Source organism: Aplidium turbinatum, chromosome 7, assembly GCF_918807975.1.
Source record: "Aplidium turbinatum chromosome 7, kaAplTurb1.1, whole genome shotgun sequence".
NCBI lineage: Eukaryota > Metazoa > Chordata > Ascidiacea > Aplousobranchia > Polyclinidae > Aplidium > Aplidium turbinatum.
Genome location: NC_137478.1, coordinates 23,934,203 through 23,944,833, shown reverse-complemented (window position 1 = coordinate 23,944,833; position 10,631 = coordinate 23,934,203). Strand labels below are relative to the sequence as shown.

At 36.6% G+C, this 10,631-nt stretch overlaps 1 long non-coding RNA gene across 1 annotated transcript; it reads left to right on the top strand.

The window, feature by feature from the left end:
- The first annotated feature begins 7,990 nt into the window (after positions 1-7,990).
- On the top strand, positions 7,991-10,617 carry LOC145774047 (uncharacterized). The gene is made up of 2 exons (XR_014290000.1): positions 7,991-8,049; positions 10,462-10,617. It is a non-coding gene; the product is annotated as an uncharacterized LOC145774047 (long non-coding RNA).
- The last annotated feature ends 14 nt before the right edge of the window (positions 10,618-10,631 follow it).

The following is a 10,631-nucleotide window of genomic DNA, read 5'->3' as shown; positions in this document are numbered from 1 at the left end:
TCCGAACCAAACTTCCAAACAAACCAAAGTAATCTCATCAAACATCAGCCTATAAAACATAAACTCACGATAGTAAAATTTGCATAAAAAATCGTTGAGCGAGTGAAATGAAGGTGAAACATTAGCGAAGATGTGGCACTCCAGACCGCACTTGTGTGGTGCGTGTCACATGCGCACTCGACGTTCATCGTTGTTAATATTCATCACTTTTGTCACAAACATGAGTTTATCTGCAAGTTATGGGACCAACTAAAATTGAATCTGAGCTCAAGTAGATTCTCACCATTACAAACAACAGAAGCAGCTTCCCATCTAACAACATTTGTGGAAGCAAGTTGAGTCCAACCAGATTCTTCATCATTTAACTTGAATCTTTCAATCACTTTAGTTTCATCTCCACCGATAACAAAAACCTCACTTTTATGACAAACAGCTGATCCACGCAAGTGTTGAAAGTTTGTGTTCTGAAGAAACATAAATTGTTAAGAATGCGCAAGATCAACAACGTCACGATTTCACAAGACTTGCTTGAATGTTCGATTGTGTTTTTTTGTAATAATTTCACATCAATTGTGAAACGTCGAGTGCAATTATTGCAACTGAACTGCATGTGATGTATTTGCTGAAGAGCAAGATATCACAAACACAAAAACATTTAAATATTAACAGCTTGGAGCTCACAACTCATAGTACAACATTATTTTGTTTTTGATCGCACCTCATCAAACAATAAATGCACTCATCCTAAGAACAGTAATTCCAAAAACTTTTAATGTTTTACCAGAAAGTCAGTTGCTTTTTTCTGTCTTACGTCATACTTCCACACATTCTTTTTATGAAACCCAAGAAATTGATTCCTCGATTCTGAAACAAACAAACATGAAAAAGTTAAAAATATTTAATAACAATCAGCGTGTCTATATGATTTTTACAGCAAGTACAGTGCAAGAACCCGCAAGCTTGAACGGAGATGGAAAGTTAAAGACTTTCATTCACACATTATCGACTGGTGGTATACGACTTCTCATTACATGCGAGATTGCAAGTCCGCCCTTGTGTACCGAATTCTAAGGAATATTTATCACTGCACATTTTCTAAGAAAACTATTACATAACACCATGTGGCATGAAAACTACAAAATTGCAAGCTCAAGCAAAAGCGGCTTTTCCGGTTACCTCGCTCTTGGTTTTGCTTGTTATGTATCACAGTTTCATTTAGGCTACTGTGCAAAATCCAAGTTTTTTGGGAAAAACTGAAAAGAGGCGATAATAACCAATCAAGTTGCATTTTGATAAGTAAAAGTTGAACAGATGAAAAATATTAAAAAAATACTTAAAATTTTTTTTTTAAGTCAGTCAAAGCGCTTCATTGGTTTAATTAAAACCGCTTTTGATGTGATGTCACATTAAGAACAAATTTGAAAAACATAAAAGAGGTTTGTGGCAAGACAACTGTAGGTTAGTTATCAATAGGCTGATGTCATGTCAATGTACATTGTATTGTATGTTATGTTATGCAGGAATGATGAAATTAACTTTCTCAAAATTTGCGTTGAATTGTTTTTGTTTCCTCTGAAAGCGCACTTTTGTCATTGTTATAATAGTAATAATTAAAAATGTTTGCAAACCACTCTTGCTTCCCTGCTTTTGGCGTTTTTTACTTTGCGATCTTTATCGTCAATCGACCTCAAATTCTCAAAACAGCAGATCTTGTGTTGTATTTAGAGATCGATGGCATATTCATGTTGATGTACGAGCAGTCACTGATACTTTGACGTACTAGCGGTTGCCTGCAAGTGGCCTCATGTCTTAGCCTAGTGCGAATTCTCATGTTCGCTGCCAGTGGGGTACGCTGAGGGCGGACATTGGCCCAGCTAACACAGCCATGCAGGTCCCGTGCAGGTTTAGGGTGGGGCTCTGCGGGCCCGTGCGGGCTGCGATGCCAGTGCAGGTACTGCACGGTCACCATACAGTTTCGCTGATGTAGACATATTTCAATTTCCTCTGATTGCTTTTTTAAAGCATTGTAATTCTCCAGAACTGACTTTATGATCATTGTGTTATGTAATAAGCAATCCCAGCGTGTTTGTAGCCACGAAAACAAAAATTATCATTTTACTTTTATGATACTATAAACTGTAGTGGACCGTTGCAGGAACCATATGCGGTGTAACATCGTTAACTTCTTTTTAAACTGTCGGAAATGATTTTTAGAGACTATTAAAATCTTTAGGTAGCCTTAAAATTTATCTAACTGTCGAATAATCTTGTCAGCGTAGTTTGAGCAGAAAACTCCAATACTCTTTACAAACTGTGGTGGAGCTGTACAGTAACTCTGCAGGCAGGTCGCTGTGAGTTTAGCTGCCATTAAAATTCGTTCATTTTTGTTTTAAATAATAAATTTTTAAAAATTTGCAGTTTCGAGTTGGTTTTAGTAATTGCCTTGATATATAAATAAGAATGAATTATAATATGCGGGCTTGTGTAGGTTTCGATGCCAATGCCGGTACTGTGAGGGAACAGCGCGGTTTACAACGTAAAGCTGTAATTAATTTTGCTCATTCTGCCATTTTCAAGTATTAATTCTTCTCAACTGACTTTATAATTATTATGTATAGCCAAATAAACAATTCCCGCGTGTTTGTAAGCTGTAGCTACGAAAACAAAAAGAATTGTTTTACTTGTGTGATGCTACAAGCTGCAGTGGAGCCCCGCAGTAACATTTTGACGTAGTTGACTTTTTTTAACTGTCGGAAATGTCTTTACTGTATTCTAAAAAGCTTCATGTAACCTTAAAACTGATCTGAATATCAAATAAAGTTATTAAGCGTAAATATTTTGTTGCCCCTTTCCTGTTATTATTTTTTGCTTTGTTCTCTACTGCCACCGCATCCGTTCTAACCACGAGGTTCTTGGAAGAGCTTCCACACAAGTATTTTGACCTCTCGTAAAGTAATGGAAAATGTATGGTAAGACATAGGGTAATTTGTAAGAATAATTTTGTGCTAAAACTTTTTCTTTGGGCAGTATGTTGAAACATTACTAGGGAAGTAGCCGACAAAACTTTAAAAACTAAAATTTAAATTTGAAAGCCTTCTTATATCGGACAATATTTTTTACGGTTCAGTGATCACATTGTCAGCAGAGCTAGCACTCAGCAGATCAGTGCTATTTGTGTTTTTAGTACGAACTACAAACTATGATGCATCGACAAGGAGTTTAACGCTTTCTATTATCAGAAATTGTGGTAAAGTAATTTGGCGTCTCATGTAGAGTAATTTAAACTTGGTGGAAGCGTAATTGTAAATTTATTTGTGGAAGCACTGGTTCTTGGCCTGCATCTTACCATGTGTTAGAATTAAAAAGTCTGTTCAAATCTGCTTTTCTGCTGTAATCGGATTAATCTTAGTTTAGAGGAATGTTTTGTATTAGGGGTATGTATTTATGAAAATTCTGGTTTTACATATAGGCTATGAATCCAGTTATTTGCATAATCAATTTGTATAGCTTTTTCCCTTTTTGTACCTTTAACTGTAGTAGCAATTTTCTGCAGATTTACTCAATACTTCTGTATCACATGCTATCAATAAATAATACTTGCAACTTTTTGTGATGGCAAATTCTACAAGTTCAAGGACAAAGCGTCGTCGTATTAATGCCAAAGTAAATGAATATGTTCGCCTTGCTAGTTTACCAGAAATTGGATGCACAACACAATCTTTGGATGTACAGCCACAGATGTGTGAAAGTATGGTTCATGACTGTGGTACTGAGGCCAATGATAGGGTGCAGGAAACTGTTCTTCCTGTTAATACTGACATTATTAACAGTGATGGTGATTTTTTTCCACCGTATGCTTCTGACTCTGAAGACAGCAGTGAGCTGAATTCTGACAATGTACCATATGATACAAGAGGAAATTTAGCAGAATGGGCTCTTCGATTTAATATTTCTAGCAATGCACTTAATGCATTGCTAATAATACTGAAAGCTTCTAGTATTGATGTCCCAAAGGATGCTAGAACATTATTAGCAACACCGAGAGAGTGTGACATTGTATCACTGGCTGGTGGTGATTACTATCACTTTGGAATTAAAAATGCTTTGGTTGGTGCACTTCAGCTCGCCAAGGTCAATTGCTTAGAAAAGGGATTTCCTGATACTTTTAGTCTCAGCATCAATATTGATGGGTTGCCCATTTCAAGGAGTTCTAATGATTGTCTGTGGCCAATTCTCGGCATGGTTAAGCAACTACCTCATGTCGGCATTTTCATGATAGGCTTATATTCTGGAAAGTCGAAGCCTACATCTGTTAAAGATTATTTGCAAGAATTTGTCACTGACTTTTTAACTTTAATGAAAGATGGATTTGATTTTAAGAATAAGCATTTTATTGTATCTCCACCAAGTGCATTTGTTTGTGATGCACCAGCACGTGCTTTTTTAAAATGTGTTAAAGGTCATTCTGGTTACTCTGGTTGTAAAAGATGTGTTCAATCAGGAGAATATTATCAAAACAGAATAATCTTTCCAGATGTAGAATCACCTTTACGAACTGATGCCCAGTTTAGTACAATGCAAAATGAATCTCATCATACTGGTTCATCACCTCTTCTCGAACTTGGGATTGGGTTAGTCAGTCATTTTCCATTAGATTACATGCACCTCGTATGCTTAGGTGTCATGAGAAGGCTAATAGATCTGTGGATGCCTGGGAAAGGATCTGGAAAATTTAGATCGGTGGTTGCAAGTTCAATTTCCAGTTCTTTATTTAATTTTAGAAAATGTGTGCCAAGTGAGTTTTCTCGAAGGCCTCGCTCCCTTTTTGAGTTTCGGCAGTGGAAAGCTACAGAGTTTCGACAATTTCTATTATATACTGGTCCTGTCGTTTTGAAGGGCCAACTCTCACCTCCACTTTATCAAAATTTTCTCAACTTCTCTATTGCTATCAGAATTCTTTTAAAAGGACCTGATTCCGATGCTTGTGACTACGCATGCGAATTGTTAAAACTATTTGTTAAGAAAGTTCCTGAGCAATATGGTCGCCAAGCTTTAGTCTATAATATGCATAGTTTAATACATCTAGCACAAGATGCCAAGAAGTATGGAAGTTTGAATAATATTTCCTGTTTTCCATTTGAAAGCTTTTTAGGACAGCTAAAAGCTATGGTGCGTAGGCCTCAGAATCCTGTTGCTCAAGTTGTTCGTCGTTGCACAGAAAAAATGAATGCTATTAGCCAGGAGGACTTTCCCCCTAAAGATGACACAACCAAGTGTTATAAGCAGCAACACTTAGCTGGACCAATACCACTTTCTCACAGACACTGTAGTCAGTACAAGAAGTACATTGGAGATTTTTTAGTATCTACGTCGCAACGTAATAATTGCTTTGAAGTTAATAACCAGATTGTTTTGGTGAAGAATATACTTGTTGCACCTAACGGAGAAGTTAATGTTGTAATTCAACAGTTCTTAACCTTGCAATGTTTTTTTGACACCCCATTGAACTCTAAAAGTCTTGGAATTTACGTTGTATCAAGACTTGCCTGTGATCTTTTGGTTGTACCAATAAGTGCATTAACCAAAAAAATTGTGTTATTACCATTTAATGATGATTTTGTAGCAATGCCGTTTGTGCATAATGATCATGGAAAGTTTTTATAGTCAAGTAAGTGTTCAGTATTTAGGGTAAATCGGGGTAAAATGGGACACGTCTGGGTAAAATGGGACTGTTTACAAAAGGTGCTCAATTGTGGTGTAATTGTTTTCCATGATGTGTACTTTTGCTTTAATGCAGTATTTTATTTGTAACTTTTACATTTACACTTTTACAGCTGCGCAATGACCACATGCACATTAAAATCACAAAGCAGTGCTCCTGCTTTTTTTCGAAAAAAGTAGGGGCAATAAATCATATAATATTACAGCGTTTAGTGGTAATGTCTATTCCAGCAATATATCATTCTGTAATTTATAATATCTTTTTAAATTTTAAATGCCAACCTATTAACTTTACTACTGCATCACCCACTGTTTTTTGTTCATTTTGCTTTTTATTCATGCTACTTATCTCAAAATAGTGTTTATTTGTACATGAACATTTCATTTTGTTCGTTGTGTTAAATTAGCAAAATGCTTGTTCTTTCAATAAACTGTTATTGTAAAAAGTTGTCTCACTATACCCAGTGAATAAAAAACGAAACAAAAGGAATTTCTTTTAAGTGTCCCATTTTTCCCACACCCGGGAAAAATGGGACACTTTTTCTTTTAAAAAAAAAAGTTGACCTTCTCGAGGCGGTAGCCTTGAAATTTTTATGGGCTTGTGCCACCCTTTGATTGTTTGCAAAATCTGCAAAAAAATATTCATGCTAGCTGTAAGGTTATTTAGTCCAGCAACAAAAATAGTCATTTGTGTCCCATTTTACCCCGGTTTACCCTACACTATTAATGGGGTCTGCTACTATTCGGTGAGTCTGATTCGGTGAGTTCCTAACTTCTAACCCCTAACCTTAACTCCTAACCCCTAACCCTAAAACGGCAATGATAATTAGGCTACGGTACCCGATAATTTAAAAAAAAAAATTGAAAAAATCCCCCGTTAAGGGATCGGACTCACCGAAACGGGCCATTCCGCTATTAATGCATTGTGATATGATAATGTGTATGCAACTATGCATAATGTGAATTTTTTAGATTATGTTTTGTATGTGCTGTGGCAACCTCAATGCTTAATTACCAACTTTGCTGGCAAACATGTTCATAAATGTATCTGTTAATATACTTTTCAGTGTGTATTAATCTTAAACCTGTCTTTTCAGTGTAGGTATGATGGCTCAATATGCAATAGTTGAATTTGTTTCGTCCACAACTGTAGCAATTATACCATATACATGGTTTCATGGAGATGAAGAAGCTGCATGTTACTGGCCCCCAAGATCATGGAGTGCTTCCAAACGAGAAAAGTCTGTTAAAGACAAGTGTGACTATTGCACATCCTGGTTTGTTTATGATATCCGTGTTCTCGGAAAAGCAGGTGTGAAAATACTAATCGTTTGAAGCACTTAAACGAAAGTTGTTTAAAATGCTGAACTATTGAGTTATTTTTCTCTTAAGTATAGAATTGCTTGGTGTTTATAAAAACTGTCAATAAATAACACAAATAGTCTAATTATTGTGCTTCCATAACTATGCATTATTTATTATAATCAGTATATTGCAGATTGCATGTATTTTATAGTATCTGCTAACATGCTTCACTTTTCTTTTAGTCAAGTGCTGAATGTAATAGCAGAAATAAGCTAATTTTCCCAGTTGAATAACTGCTTTGATGTCTGTCAATGCAGCAGCATTAATGTTCACACAATGGGAACTGATAGGAAAAGTACTGATTTAGTTTTCGAAGAAGTTTAATGTTCTTGGAGTAGTTTTTCATCCAAACTCTAATCTTTATGATGATTGGATGACGTTAACTTATGCTTAATATATTTATATAACTATTAAATGCAATTTCTTTCAGGGACATATGAAAAAGCGTTGAGGAAACAACAGTTGTCACTGGATACATCTGATCTTGCCACTGATAATGGAGTAGTGACATCCACTCCTAGAAGGAAAAAAAGGTATGCTTATAGTTGACTAGAGGAATTAACTGCTGGAGTTTTTCACAATTGCTTCTGGCATATATGTTCAGATTATCATGCATAACACCAAGGGAAGAAATGTTTACATGTTATGTTGTTTTCGTTTGGTGCCTAGCTAAGAAACTAGTACTGATATAATAATTCAAGATTACAATATTCCATTCCACTTGTCAGCAACTCAGTTTTGAGAGAAAATTAACGTCATGCAGCTTAACCATTTCATTATGATTCAGAAAAACTGAAAAATATGAAGAGCACTTCAAAAGGTATGACACTGATAGTTCTTCAAATGACGACAGCGAAAGTGTTATGCCGCATGTACCGCCAAGCCTCATGTCCTCCCATGTTGCTGAACCTCAGCATGAAGTGCCAATTGATCCAGAAACGAGCAGCAACACAAACAGGAATGGTGCGTTAGTTAATGTAATGAAAATACCTTATTACTCTCTGCTTAAAACAGCAGTCATCCTTTTCGTTTGCAAAGCTGATTACTTGAGTTAACTGTAGTGAGCGTTTTTGCTTTTGAGCGGCATTAATCCTTAAACATGTTGAAATGCATATATGTCAGAAAAAGTGTTGTTACAAACTAATATTGGGTTTAAAGTAAGTGAATAGTGTATGCAATGTTACATTGTAGTGAGGCTTAAAAAAACTTTGCATTTAGACGCAGTATTGATGAGTCCGACAAAAAAATTGTTGATACAAGTTCTACGAAACCAAGAAGAGATAAAAGACACGCTAAAGGTGCATTCTGGCATCTTGTCATCAATTTTGAGGAAGACAGGGATGGAAAATATTTCACCAGATATTTTGCCAGACGGAGCTTCGTTTCCCATTAAATCTCGCAACGAATTGGAGGCGATGGAAGAGAAACTAAAAGAAGAAACTTTTATGAATGGCGTTGTAAGTACATGTAGCATTTATACAGAGCACTAGTTATTTCACTTGAGATTTGGTGCGATCTTTGTTTTCAGATACCGTTTCAATACATTGCTGTAAGAAAAAATCAGAACAATTTAAAACATATTTCGCTGTAGTTTTCAAACTTTATGAAAACCAAGTATTTGACTGCATACTAAACAAAACACTGTACTTCAGTTGATGTTTGGCATGTGTTGTGTGCAATCAATGGGTTAAGCCATTAAGGCAGTGGTTCGCAACGTTTTTGACCTTGCGGCACCCTATCAAAGAGATAAATAGTTTGCGGCACCCTGGAAAACCGGAATTAATTTTATGAGGTTGTCATGTGGCAAAATGTCATGTGGCTTGCAAAATCGCTGATTTAGCAACAACTGTCCACCTGCGAGTGAAAATTTACTAAGTCGTGAAGATTTACTGAAGAAACTACTTGACTAGTGAATAATATGCAATAGCTCCCGGCACCCTTGCTAAACGTAAACGGCACCCCGGTTGAGAACCACTGCATTAAGGTAACAGCCAAAGTTAGTGCCATGACCTATCAACTGCTGTACATTACAGCAAAATTGTACAATGCTTGTTTTACGTTTGAATTTTTTTTTGTAGGTGGCAGTCCTGTCCAATATTGGCGGCCAGACGTTAGACCATGCAACGCGCCGCATAATGTCATTTGCTATGACGAACGATGTCGCCCTCTTGTATAATTACAGTGGCAGATGCGACAAGGAGTGTTTTTCTTCTTCGCGACTTTGTGAAACTGTGTTAAGTAAGTTTTGTTACATGATAAATTTAGGATTGAATATTATCAAAATGGGGCCTAATACTGAACCTTAGGAACTCCACACTTTAGCGTAAAGTTATATAAAAATTAACTTTAACTCTCATGGTCCTACTTGTTAAAAAAGAAATAAAACATTGTAATGCTATATAAGTAACACCAAGTTCTGTATTCAGAATGTCAATCAATATGTTAAATTGTTAACATCTACAGTATCAAACTTAAATCTATTAAGAACAGTACACTCGCAGATTTTTCATCACATGCCAGAAGTATGTCATTTACAATTGTTAATAAAAGAGTTTCACTACTGTGACCTTTTTTATATCCTTACTGGTTCAAGTCAATCATTCAGTCCTCTTGCTCGATGTCCGGGTTGACATCATGCGTAGAGCGAATCAAGTGGGTTATGGTCCTCCATTTACTGGGGTCTTTTGCAAAAAGTGAGGCCTCTTCCAATGACAGGTTTATCTCTGTGAGGTCCCTGGACACCATGGGCGTTTCCATCCAGCCTCCTTCGGATCAAAATGAAGTAAGGCATATGTTGGGTGATCGGCAGGGAGGCGAAGAATATGTCCGAGCCAGCGGTGGCGGGCAGCGTGGCATGAGGCTGGAAGCTGCTGGGTTTGCCTGCGAAGCTCAGTGTTGGTGACATGCTGTTGCCATTTGATACCCGCAATGGCTCGGAGTGCTCTGCTGTCAAAGCCATCATCATTAAAAATGATCGCTTAGCGAGACATTTTTCACACATTTTTCTGTGGTTCATTAGTAAGTAAAACATCCAGCAAGTGACCCAATTTATGAGTGGGTTCAGAGATAATTTGGGTCAAGGAAAATGACTCCAGCAGAGCATTGAAAGTTACTTTGTTAATATCAACAGCATCCAAATGAATATTCACATCACCACCAATCAATATCAAATCACATCTTGTTGAAATAATTTCAAGCAATGAAGAAAATTCAGTAAAAAAATGTGTGGAAGGGGATTGATAGGAGCCTATAAAATGATACTAATACCATTCTTTCATTCCTATATATTAATATTAGGCTATGTTTGTTCAGGTAATCAACAGTACGTAGTTGGTGAGTAAAAGACAATCAGTTTACATCATTTTTATTTTGTAGGAGCACTCAAAAGAAACACTTCAACAAGTCATGCATCAAGAAGTGATGCAGAGAGGAGTGTCAGTAAATGGCTGCGAGGAAGCAGGGATCGTGGGGGAAGAAGAGCCGAACGATCAAAAGCTCTTGCTCTATAAGTGATCCTCAACCGTTGCTCTGAGGGCCTGTGGATT